The sequence below is a fragment of the Theobroma cacao genome, chromosome 1 (assembly GCF_053813885.1).
Source record: "Theobroma cacao isolate CCN51 chromosome 1, ASM5381388v1, whole genome shotgun sequence".
In the NCBI taxonomy this organism is placed as follows: domain Eukaryota; kingdom Viridiplantae; phylum Streptophyta; class Magnoliopsida; order Malvales; family Malvaceae; genus Theobroma; species Theobroma cacao.
Genome location: NC_142639.1, coordinates 12,770,486 through 12,783,220, shown reverse-complemented (window position 1 = coordinate 12,783,220; position 12,735 = coordinate 12,770,486). Strand labels below are relative to the sequence as shown.

Genomic DNA, 12,735 nt, shown 5'->3' with positions numbered 1-12,735 from the left:
AAGTTATGGCTAAAATACCGAAACATGTGCATTGGAAGTTTGCACCTTGAAATTGCTCTCCTTCTTCCATTAAAATTCTTCTTTCATCAAACACCTACAAAAGCATAAATAAATCAATAACAACCTATTTTAATAACATTAACACCAAATTAAGCATAAAATTAACTAAGAGTAGATTAACTCATTTAAAATAACTAATTTAAAATAATTAAATAAAACTTATTAATTTTTATACATTAATACAAGAACTAAGCTAAATTACTATCAAAATTAAGTCCAAATAACTCCATATCATAGAATTATCCATGTTTAGAGGAAGATAACATCTCGTCAAAAACATTTGCCTCTAGTGGTGGCTGCATTACAGAACATGATGAACCTCATGTCGTAGATAATGAAGGAAAAAAGGGTGGATTTAGATGGGCTGCTCAACAATGGGTTTGTTTCAAAACACATGAACCAAGCCAACATTCTAGAGCTCATACTCACCTCTATTGAACCATTTCCCCTTCCAAGCCCAACTATCAAGCCCGACCTCTCTATTTGTTCACCCAACCCATCGTGTGACTGAAGCCTAAATTTAGCCTTAGATAAAAATATGGGCTTTTAAATCCAACATGATAATACCTCTTGTAGCTCGCCCTTGACACAAAAGGGCCTTGATCTCCCTATTGTGCTTGCAAGTCCTATTAACTCTTCACCAAGCTTTGAGCCTGTATGTCCACTCAACTTTTCATCATGTTTTAAGCCTTCACCTAGTCAAGACTTTCAACTGTATTCATAACCCAAATCTGTGCAAGGAAATTCTCAAAGTCAAAATAGCTTGAACAAGGGCCCAAACCAAAATCTTGAAACCAACTCTATCGCAGGTGATACTCTAGAGGGCTCCACGACACCTTGTGATTAAGATGCTAGCAACTTGAAAGATGTAGATACAATTGATGAGCTCCCTCTATTTAATACCACAAGCAAGGTGACCTTCATTAATGACATATCCGGTGTAGTTAAAGGTGGGAGAATAAGGTCCAAAAGGATTAGCAATATTGAAAAAAAGCCATTAGTAAACAAACCAAAAGAGTCCTCCTTGAAAACTTTCATAGCCTTTTCTCAAATGACTTCTTATCAGACGGTGATTTCAAAAACAGAAACTATGTTATTGTCAATGAAGCTAAGGCTACTTGGGACATTGGTAAGCAAGTGGGCTACTATCCTTAAGGTTTTGAGCAAAGTATTTTAAGGCTTATAAAGAAAATGGACACTAAGGCTCATCGCAAAGGTAATCCTTACTTAAAATCTCATATTAATTTTTTGAGATTTTTTCATCTTCTCAATTGATGATATGTAAATCCTTTCAACCTTTCTCTTTTGTTAATCAATTTTGCTTACTTACCTTCCAAAGTCACAGTTACCTATCTAAGGTTCGAGATGATTTGTTGTTCTTTTATTTTTCTAATGATACATTTCTGGCATGTTATGTTTAACTCTGTTCATTTGCCTTGATTCTGGGCTTTCTTTTCTTCTTTGGCTGGTGGATATTTATTAAGTTAATGGTTGGTTGACTTCTCTTTTACCAATGTGCATCCTTTGTTGGAATGCCCGAGGCTTAGGCAATACAAAAAATGCTAGTTTTATCTGTAAATTGATCAGCATCATAAAGTCTAATTTTTACTCATTCAAGAAACAAAGTGTACCGATTTCCTTTCCCAATATTTCAAGCACCTTTGAGGACATTAGAATCTTGGTTGGCTTATCAACCCTACATATGGGCAAGCTGGTGGAATTCTCTCTATTTGGGATAAAAATTTCTTTACCGTTTCATCCTTTATTATTGATGATAGGTTAAATCTGTTTAGCGAAACTTAGATTCCTAAAAATTTTCCTTGCGTAATTTTAAACATTTATGCCCCATGCAACCTTGAAGATAAATGTATTCTTTGGTAGAAACTTCTTGTTCTCAAAAACCAATTTTAGTTGAATTGGTGTTGTGCAGGAGAGTTCAACACCGTTTGGAAAGCCGAGGAAAGATAACGGTGCAACTCTATTGGTTCAGGTATCAATGATTTTAATGACTTTATTAATACTTGTGTACTCACTGACTTACCACTATTAGGTAAGAAATTCGCATGGTATAGTTCAAATTTCAAAAGGAGCAAACTTGATCATTTTCTTCTCTCTTCCGAATGAGTCTTATCTTTTCATGATTTTACTCAACAAAGGCTTAAGAGATAACTTTTTGATCACTATCCAATCTTTCTCGCCTTAGTATTTGTTGACTGGGGCCCGCGACTAGCTTTCGTTATCTTGACTGCTAGTCATCATTGCCTGGCTTTAGTGACATGGTAATTAAAAAATGGGCAAAGATGAATTTAAATGGCTCTTCAGGTTTTTACTTAAAAAAAATGCTTAACAGATTAAAGTCTCATTTTAAACAATGGAACAAAGCTTCTTTTGTCAATATAAACAATAAAATCTTAGAGCTCGAAAATCTCATGGATGACTATGATATGATTGGGAACTTGCGTGACCTCATTGAGGGTGAATGTGTGGCTAGAAGGACCATGATGCATCAATTATGGACAACATCAAGGCAAAAAGAATCCTTATGGCTTCAAAAGTCAAAGATTCAGTGGCTTAAGGAAGGGGACAAGAATACTCATTTCTTTCAATGCACTGCGAAAGCTCGATCATGTAGAAATCTCATAGCAAGTGTCATGGTTGATGGTTATTGGGTTTTTAAGCTTAATGGCATCCACAATACTATTTACGATTACTTCAGAAATCTTTTCAACATCACCCAATGGTCACAGCCTGTTTTTTAAGAATTACATTTCAAGAAAATTAGTCTATATGATGCTTTTAATTTAAAGGCTCCCCCATCTATGGATGAACTAAAAGACATAGTTTGGAGTTGTGATGGCTTTAAGGCTCTTGACCTTGACAGTTTCAACCTAAACTTTTACAAGAAAAATTGGGTCATGGTTAAGCATGACCTCTTTGTTGTGATTGCGGATTTTATGATAATCGGTAAACTTGAAAAGGACCTTCACGGCTCTCATTCCTAAGGTACAAAATCCCACTTCTTTTAGAGAGTTCTGACCCTATAGCCTTGTGAGTTCTAATTACAAAATTCTTTATAAGCTCTTTGTAAATTGGCTCAAGTTAGTTAACTTCAAGCTAATTAGTGATAATCGAAGTGCTTTTGTTAATGGGTGTCAAATTGTTAACGGTATTATGTTTGCCAATGAAATCATTTACAACATGAAGCTTAAAGTACATAATAAGGGTGGGATTGTATTGAAGCTAGATTTCGAAAAGCCTTTAATTTTGTGGATTGGGGGTGTCTTATAATAGTTATGAAAGCAATGAGTTTTGGTCAGAAAAGGCGACGTTGGATTTATCATTGCATCTCCACAGTCAAAGTTTTTGTTTTTATTAACGGATGCCCTTCCCTTGAATTTAAAATGAGATGTGGCTTCGCCAAGGTGACCCACTATCACCTGTTCTTTTTATTATGGCAATGGAGACCTTACAATTGTCACTACTTAGAGCTGAGTCTCTTCATTTATATAGCTGTATCACACTTATCGCCTCAAATATTACTATCTCGCACCTCTAATTTGTGGATGACATTGTCATGTTCATCACACAGAATTTACAAGGTGCGCTCAATGTTCGTTGTCTTTTACATTGCTTTTAGCTAGTTTCAAGTCTCTGTATAAACTTTTATAAATCATGTCTTTCTCGCGGGTACTTCTAGTTAAATCGGCAAAGAAATCTCTAACATTCTCCATTGTGAGTTAGAGTCTCTTCCATTCCCCTATTTTGGCACCCCATTTGGTACAAATCCTCAATGCGTCAGTACTTGGGTTTTGGTTATCAACAATTTCAAAAAGTGCCTTGTGCTATGGCAACTTAAATACCTATCATTTAGAGGTAGAATAACACACATTAACCCTATATTTATTTCTCTTTCTCTTTACTATTTCTCGATTTTCAAGGCACCAAAAAGGGTTATTAGCAAACATAAGCAATCCAAGCTAGTTTTATTGTGAAGAGGAACGATTGAAAATAGAAAGATAGCAAAGGTTAAATGGAGCATATTTTGCAAGCCCAAAAGATTTGGTGGTTTAGGGATCTAAAGCCTTAAACATAAAACTTGACTTTCCTTGCAAAATGATGGTGGCAGTACAGTAGTGATGAAAATGCATTATGGAGGAGGTTGATTGTTGAAAAATAAGGCGGTTTGGGGATCTCAAGCCTTAAACATAAAAACTTGACTTTCCTTCTAAAATGGTGGTGGCATTATGATAATGATGAAAATGCATTATAGAGGAGGTTGATTGTTGAAAAATATGAAAAATGAGATACCCATTGGTTACCATCATCATTAAACATGGGGAAAATGTCTTTGATATGGTGATCCATCATTAGCTTATCTTCAAATGAGGTTGTCTGAGAACTTATGAGGGATCAAGCATGCCAGTGGATTTTGGGGGATGGTGCAACTACATTCTTTTGGCTTGACAAATGGACTGATGATGTTCCGCTTTGCTCTAAATTTCCTCACCTTTTTTCCTTGGTTGTTTCAAAGGAAATGAAAGTTACTGATGCATGGAACAGTGGCTCATGGTCCATATCTTTTAAATGTAACTTTTACTTAGGGGAAAAGGAAATTTATGATGAGATTCTTCAAAAGTTATCCTCAATTTCACTACTCTAAGGTAAAGGTGACAAACTCATTTGGAGGCACAATTCTAAAGGCACTTTCTCTGTTGAAACTTTCTACTCATTTCTTGATGCTAATCCTAGTAACCATTTGGTATGGTTCAACTCTATTTGGCAACTCCCGTTCCTCCAAAGGTGCAATGCTTTCTTTGGCTCTCACTCATGGATTCCTTACCTACCAAAGGTTTTCTTGTGTCCTAAAGTGTTCAATTTAGTACTGATTAGCTTAGATGTCCCTAGTGTGGCCTTGTAGTCGAGACTTGCTCTCATATACTACTCTCATGTAGTTTTAACTAAGATGTATAAGGTCTTGTTCTCAAATGGTGGGGACTTTGTCTTTTTTTATCTAGTCATGGTCAAATAGCTTTTTTGCGAGCAACACCTATAAATGGTGAATGACTATTTGCGATGTTGGTTTGTGGTCCCTTTGGTCAGCATGCAATGACACTATTTTTAATAAAAAGGTGGGGGACGAGGATGAGATTCTTTTACTAATCAAAATGCACTCTATGTTTTGGACCTGAGCATGTGAAAAGATCGATGCCACTGATGATTTTTGTTGGTGGCATATCCCACGAAACTCCCTCCTGAAGCTCAGTCCATTACACCATTGTATTAGGATTTCTTAGCATCCACCACCAATACGTGAGTTTAAATTTAATGTTGATGGCTCCGCTAATGATAAATCAGACCCCACAAGTTGTGGAGGAGTCCTACATAACTCATAAGGGTTTATGGTTGGCATATTTTTTGGTCCACTTAGTGCTCAAAACTTTAACTATGCAAAGCTTCCATCTTTTATGGCCTATGAGTCATCTCAGCCTCCCCTCTCTCATCATCCCCCTTATCCATTGAATCAGGTTCTAAGATTGCTCTTGCTTGGGTGAAAGATATGGACAAACGACAGTGGAACAAATGGTACATCTTCAACGAGATCGACTCATTGCGACTATCCCTTGCAATATCTTTTCATCTCATTTTCAAAGAAAGCAACTCGTTCATGGACTCATTGGCCAAATACGGAGTTGAAAAATCAAATTTCTTTTCTGCATGGTGGTGATTTCTTTGCAGGTGACCCCAACATCCTTGGACAGAGGGTTTCTTTTGTTCTTCACCAGTGTTTAATGCTCCAAGCTAGTCCTAATCCATTCCCAAATGCATTTTTTCCTTGTAATTTTCTCTTTTTTTTTTTTGGCTGGTATTTGATGTATGACTTGTCTAGGCCTTGCTTTTGATTTCTGTTAGTTGTTTTGTTGACCAGGACAGATTGATGATTTTGCATACTTCGTGCATCTTACTATTTTTGCAAATTATGCTTGTATCAGAAGTTCATCCCTAGTCTTACTAGCTGAACTCACTATATAGTTCTTTCAATGATTTTAATGAATATATTCTCTTGGCTGAGAAAAAAAAAAGAATCATTTATCTAAACTAATGTTTAGTTAACGTGTAAATTGCACATGAACTATATTATTATCTTTTTTTTGCTCGACAAAAAAAAAGATTTCATTTCATTAAAATACCGCATAAAGCAGTGAGATAACAAGAAGCCTACTTACCCAAAATCATCAAGCAAGCGGGAAAGAACTAAGCCACATAATGAGTTGGCTTTAGCATGAAAAAAGTAGGCTACAAATAACCCACACACAAGACTAAGCAATGAATTTGAGATTTAAAACATCATAAATCATCAAAACGGAGTGATAAAACACCAATATGTTGAAAACATTAATGCCATTGGGTCTGACTCTTTGGCCAAATTTTTTCCTAAATGACCTAGAAATTAGTTTTAGGTCAGAGTTCTTTTTTTTCAGCACAACAGCAATGCCAATGAAACTGAAGTTTGTCTTGGGAGGGATTAAAGAAGGGTAGATAAAAAGCAAGGAAGGCTAAGAACATAGAATCTAGAGTCAGGCCTTATCCCACAACAGCAGACCACAATCGAGCATTAATGATATTCTTAGCAAAAAACAGTAAGCAGCAGAGCCAACCAGGGCGGCAATGCCAAAGAGCATTCGGGAGAAAACCCCGAAAAAGACTATCTAGGCAGAGAAATAAGCACAACCTCAAGCAAAGGGGCCATAAAAGATACCGAGACGAAATTCCAACCAAAACAACGATGAAAATTAAACACTCGAAGCAAAGACTACAAAAAAGATCATGAGCGGGAAAAGAATGAATATTTAAGTAAGTGAAAAAATGAAATTCAAAGCAATCAATAGCGAAAGAATATTTTCTGATGATATAATAAAATCATTTGTAAAGCTTCACTTCCGAGCAGTGGTTTTCACGTTGTTCAACAATTGTCAATCAAAACTTGATCCGGGCATCGAAATACAAGGCTAAGTTGCTTGCCCAAGTTGATTCCGCCTCTTCAATCTTAGCACTAGAGGCAAAGTAAGAAGAGTTACATGCCAATTTCTCTATTCCGTTTTCCCTCAATTTCTTGATGTTTCTATTATCTTTTGAACAAGCTTTGACTAACTCTGGGAAATCTTCTTCAAAAGAGACAGACTCGGAGTCTTCAACCTGGTTATGAGAAGAAGAAGTGCCTTCAACAGAAATTTGCTCTATATTAGGTGAGTTAGATGCTGACTGTGATTAGAATTACTTGGGGTTGAATTCGGGGAAAAAGCCAAATTTAGTTGAGGAAGGGCTTGAACACACGGGTTACAATCTAAATCAACCACAAGTTTGATTCCAGCTGGGACGAACGCTGAATGGGCAAGGAGGGTTGGAGATGACCCATTCTCATTGGAGTAAATGGGTAAAACTCTAGGTTCATTAATAGTTTCCAATGCTTGAGGAGCTTGCTGGTTGTCAAGCTTAAAAGGTGGAAGCCTTTTAGATCCTAGTGAGGGAGATTCAACGCTGCGTTCAACAAGCCCAGCAGATTGAACCTGATCAAGAGAACGATCCAAAGGTGAAATTGGACCCTTTTTTTTATGTTGGGCACTCATGATGTTGAGTTTTAGGTTGACTAGAATTCTAAATCTTATTTGATTAGGATTTTTGTTTGTATACAATATTAAGTAGTTGTATGATTTTAAACTTCTTATTCCACATCGAATCCTAATCACATTCTACTTTGGACTTTTATACTATAAAAGTGAATTTCTAGGCTTTAAAATTACAAGTAGTGCTTTGAGAGCTCTAGAGATAGAACATCTTGTAACTCTATCTTTTGCTCTAGGTGGAGCTAGAGTGGTTTGAGTGAATGTTCTTGGGAGGTTATTGAGGAAGAGTGTGCAAGGGATCTTGGTTTGTTTTGGGGAACCATAAAGGTCAATTTATTGTATTTTAAATTCTCAATAATAGAAGAACAGTTTCACTCCGTGGACGTAGGCAAGAGGCCGAACCACGTAAACTCTTGTGTTTTTCTGTTTGCTTATTTTCTCTGGATTTTATCTTTGTTGATTCTTGGGCAATTTCCACAACAAACTGGTATCAGAGCTTCGGGTTCTGTAAATTCAAGATTCAACAAGGATGTCGAAAGTTACTAGTTCTACGAATTTTTCAATTGAGAAGTTTGATGGGAAGACTAGTTTCACGCAATGGCAGAGAAGGATGAAAGATCTCCTTGTGCAGCAAGGTTTAATGCGCCCCTTGCTAGGAAAGGAGGAAGGGCAACCAGATAACATGAAGGATGTTGAATGGGCAGAGTTGGAGCAAAGGTGTGTGAGCACTATTCGACTTTGCATTGGAGATAATGTGTTTAATCATGTTATTGATGAGGATTCTGCTCTAAGATTATGGGCAAAGTTAGAGAAAATTTACTTGGCGAAAAGTCTTTCTAACAAGTTGCAGCTTAGGCGAAAGTTGTATCGCTTAAAGATGGAGGAGAATGGAGACCTCATGAAGCATATGAATGAATTCGATGGAATCATTGATCAGTTGAAGAAGGTTGATGTCAAGGTGGAGGAAGAGGAAAAGGCACTATTGTTCTTGGCTTCGCTTCCAGACTCCTATGAGGTATTTGTGGAATCTCTTATATGTGGGATGGATACAATAACGTTAGAACAAGCACAAGCAACGTTAATGTCTCGTGAAGTCCGAAAGAAAAGTAAAGAAGGGGATAGAGATCCAAATGGCTTGGCATTAGTAATTGAGACTAATAGGAGGAAGTCAACTAGTAAGGGATTTAAGGGTGGCAAGTCTAGATCCAACAATGTTCAATGCTTTAAATGCAAAGGGTATGGGCATATTAAAAGGGATTGTCCTACAAAAGGGGATGAAAGTAACGAGAACAAAGATGAGTGTGCTTTCGTTACTGAAGGTGATGATTGTGATGTCCTTACAATTTCAGAAAATATGGATGCAAATTCTGATTGGTATTTAGATTCTGCTTCTACTACTCACATATGTTATCAAAAGGATTGTTTTGATTTACTTCAAGAAGGAGTGGCTGGGAATTTGACTTTGGGTAATAAGTCAATAGTGAAGGTCATGGGTATTGGAGTGGTGAAAATCAAAATGTTTGATGGGGTTGTGCGCTCTTTGGGTGGTGTGGCCCATGTCCCAAAGATGCGTAAGAATCTAATATCATTGAGCCTGTTAGACTCCAAAGGGTATGGATATTCTGCTTGTGATGGAGTAGTAAAAGTCACACAAGGCGACATGGTCCTGATGAGGGGAAATTTGCATAATGGCTTGTATCGTCTAGAATGTGAGGCCTCGAAAGGATGGGAACAGTGCACAGGGGATGGTAGCTACCAAAGTGAGATTTCATTTGCCGAGGAGGTGATGAAAGGTTCCCATGGTGTAGACGATGGTAAAAGGACGAAAAATCTTGCCAGTAGTGAATTGGAAGGGTCGTCGAGGTCCTTTTCCGAAGTTAATTAGTGCCATTGACTTGACGGCTACACAGGTGCATTGGTCGTTTTGTGGAATCAAGTGTTGGACCATGTTTGATTCGGTATGTGTAGTCGTGGTAATTATAAAGGCCAATGATTTAGAAAGTCTTGTGCTTGGAGAGTTGTTCAAGGTGTTGGAAAGTAGGTGGAGTTAGGAAGTTGCAATTAGGTGCGACTAGTGGAAGAGGTTTAAGGAGTTTGAATTCAAGTCAAAGGTGGAGATTTGTTGAGTTTTAGGTTGACTAGAATTCTAAATCTTATTTGATTAGGATTTTTGTTTGTATACAATATTAAGTAGTTGTATGATTTTAAACTTCTTATTCCACATCGAATTCTAATCACATTCTACTTTGGACTTTTATACTATAAAAGTGAATTTCTAGGCTTTAGAATTACAAGTAGTGCTTTGAGAGCTCTAGAGAGAGAACATCTTGTAACTCTATCTTTTGCTCTAGGTGGAGCTAGAGTGGTTTGAGTGAATGTTCTTGGGAGGTTATTGAGGAAGAGTGTGCAAGGGATCTTGGTTTGTTTTGGGGAACCATAAAGGTCAATTTATTGTACTTTAAATTCTCAATAATAGAATAACAGTTTCACTCCGTGGACGTAGGCAAGAGGCCGAACCACGTAAACGCTTGTGTTTTTCTGTTTGCTTATTTTCTCTGGATTTTATCTTTGTTGATTCTTGGGCAATTTCCACAACACATGATTTGGGTTGCATTGGGGGAAACTCAAAACTTTAGCTTAAACTTCTTGTTCAACACGGGGATTGAGGCCGTTGATGGCAGCGCTGCCACTACAGTCATCACCGTTAGTACCACTTGCTGATGAAGAGCAGCCTCTTAACTAATATAAAAAAAAATACCTTACTCTTTACAAGTTAATTAATTGTAATAAAAACATCTTACTATTAAATTATTAACTCTAATAATTTTTTAAATTGATGTTAACTTTTAATTTTTAAGATTTATCAACTTTTTTTTAAAAGAAAAATGTTTTAAGTTTAATATAGAGGATAAAGGCTCTGTTAATTATAAGCAGAAAGGTAATACTGTAATTTAACGAAAGCTTTACAACCCCTTCAGTTGGTGCTATATTTTGATTAAAGCCTACAATGCAAGATCTTTTGAAAGGTGCCCCAATTTATGCGGTTCAGAAAACATGGCCGAAAAGTGATTAGTCTAAAGTTAAGATTAGGTTAATATACATCAATATATATGTGGTCTACGTAATTTTTACGGCTCTTTATGATGTTTGTCTTGTATGGACAAGACCAAGAATGCTTTTATAAAATATATGGTGATATCATTGATGACTTTCTCTTTGTTTTAACAAATTGTAACAAAGTGAAATTATGCATCGAAAGCATTTTTTTGATCGCCCGAAGTCCAAAACCTCCATATATGATGACTTGTCTTCTGCATCTCTACCGTCGCTAATGATGAAAGACGGGATCGATCATGGAAAAGATCAAAGTTGTCAAGACAGACCAACCAGCAGCCAGACAGCAGCAAATATGATGGAGCGTCTTCCTCAGGAGATCATCCTTGGGATTCTATCGAGGCTTCTTATAGCATCTTTGGTGCAATCAAAGTTGGTCTGTCGAGCCTGGAAAAGCTTAATACAAGATCCGCTTCTTGTTAGTGAGCATTTCTCGCACATGGCTGACAATGATCCAAGCTTCATCTTACAAAGCCATTGGCCTGCCTCATATCAGCTTTACTTTAACAGATTTCTCTAATCATAGCCAAGGAAATGTGAACTCAAAGAGGCCTCCTAATTCCTCTGTGCCTATGTGTTTGGTAGATTCGTGCAATGGTTTGCTATGCATGCGTGATTCCCGAGGCATATACATTTGCAACCCCTTTACCAGGCTTTTCATAGAGCTTTCAGAATTCATTAAATCACCAGCACAGCTGGGACACTTAGAATTTGGTTTCCATCCAACCACAAAAGAATACAAGGTGGTCCAGACAGTATACCGAAAAAGTTTGGGAAATAGAGACGGTTCTAATGTTGATGCATCTACTATAATACAATCTGAGTTTCATATTCTCACTATTGGAAGCCCGGGTTGGAGAAATTTGGGAAAGATATCTTACCGTTTTATTTGGCAGACATCAAAGGTTATGGTCAAAGGGAGACTTCATTGGCTTTCTAGGCCTAACAAGTACTCCCAGGCTAGCTTACTAATATCGTTTGATCTCGCAACTGAGCAATTCCAGGAGATGCCTAAACCTGATTGTTGTGGCTTAGGCAGGTGTTTTCATCATCTGATGGTTCTACGTGGTTGTCTATCTGCTGGTGCTTATCACGATAAACAATTAGAGGTTTGGATTATGAAGGAATATGGTATGAAGGAATCTTGGGTCAAAGAATTTAACATTGGGACTTACTTGCCCCAAACATTGCAGCAAGAGAACTTCCGACGCTTGAAGTATTCAAGGGTCGGTTTCCCTAATTCATTTGTTCGAGTCGTATGCAATTTGAAAAGTGATGAGATCTTATTAGACTATAAAAGCAGAGCATTTGTTCTTTATGATCCACAACAAGGAACATTCAAGGAGCTTACGTTACCAGAAATACCGGATCATTTCAAAATAGTTGCTCATGTCGGCAGCCTTAACTGGCTTGACACTCCTGTTAATATCTAAGCTGTGAAAGTAACGAAATAGATGGCTGTTAATTTCCTTTGAGTTCTGAGCTTCTTATTTATTATAATAATCTATAAATTTATTTTGATTTACTTTGATGTGTTCATCATTCGCCCTGCACCTTGTAATCGGTTGCCCCTATTTTATTGCCTTCCCCTCAATTAATTTTCGGCTTCTGCTATTGGGATATGTACCATTGATTCTAACTTCCATTTAATTAATTCAAAGTTTGGAAATGACTCATTGGAATATAAGAGTTTTGGGACTAATTGATTGTAACAACTAAGTTTGGAAATGACTCGATGTAAAACTGAATTGAAAGATAAAGGAGAACCTTGGGGTTTTTTGCCAAAAATAAAAAAAGTTATGATATTTTTGTGTGTCCTATATGTTGATTAAAGCCAATATAGTGAAAAATATTTTGAAAGGCCCAATTTGTACGGTTCAACCAACTGTGACAGAATAATATTTAATCTAGTTAAGGTTAGGTTAATATACAACAATTT

General features: G+C 36.9%; 1 pseudogene; it reads left to right on the top strand.

Moving 5' to 3' along the window:
- Window positions 1-10,914: 10,914 nt before the first annotated feature.
- LOC18612411 (F-box protein At3g07870 pseudogene) lies at window positions 10,915-12,275 on the top strand (annotated as a pseudogene).
- The last annotated feature ends 460 nt before the right edge of the window (window positions 12,276-12,735 follow it).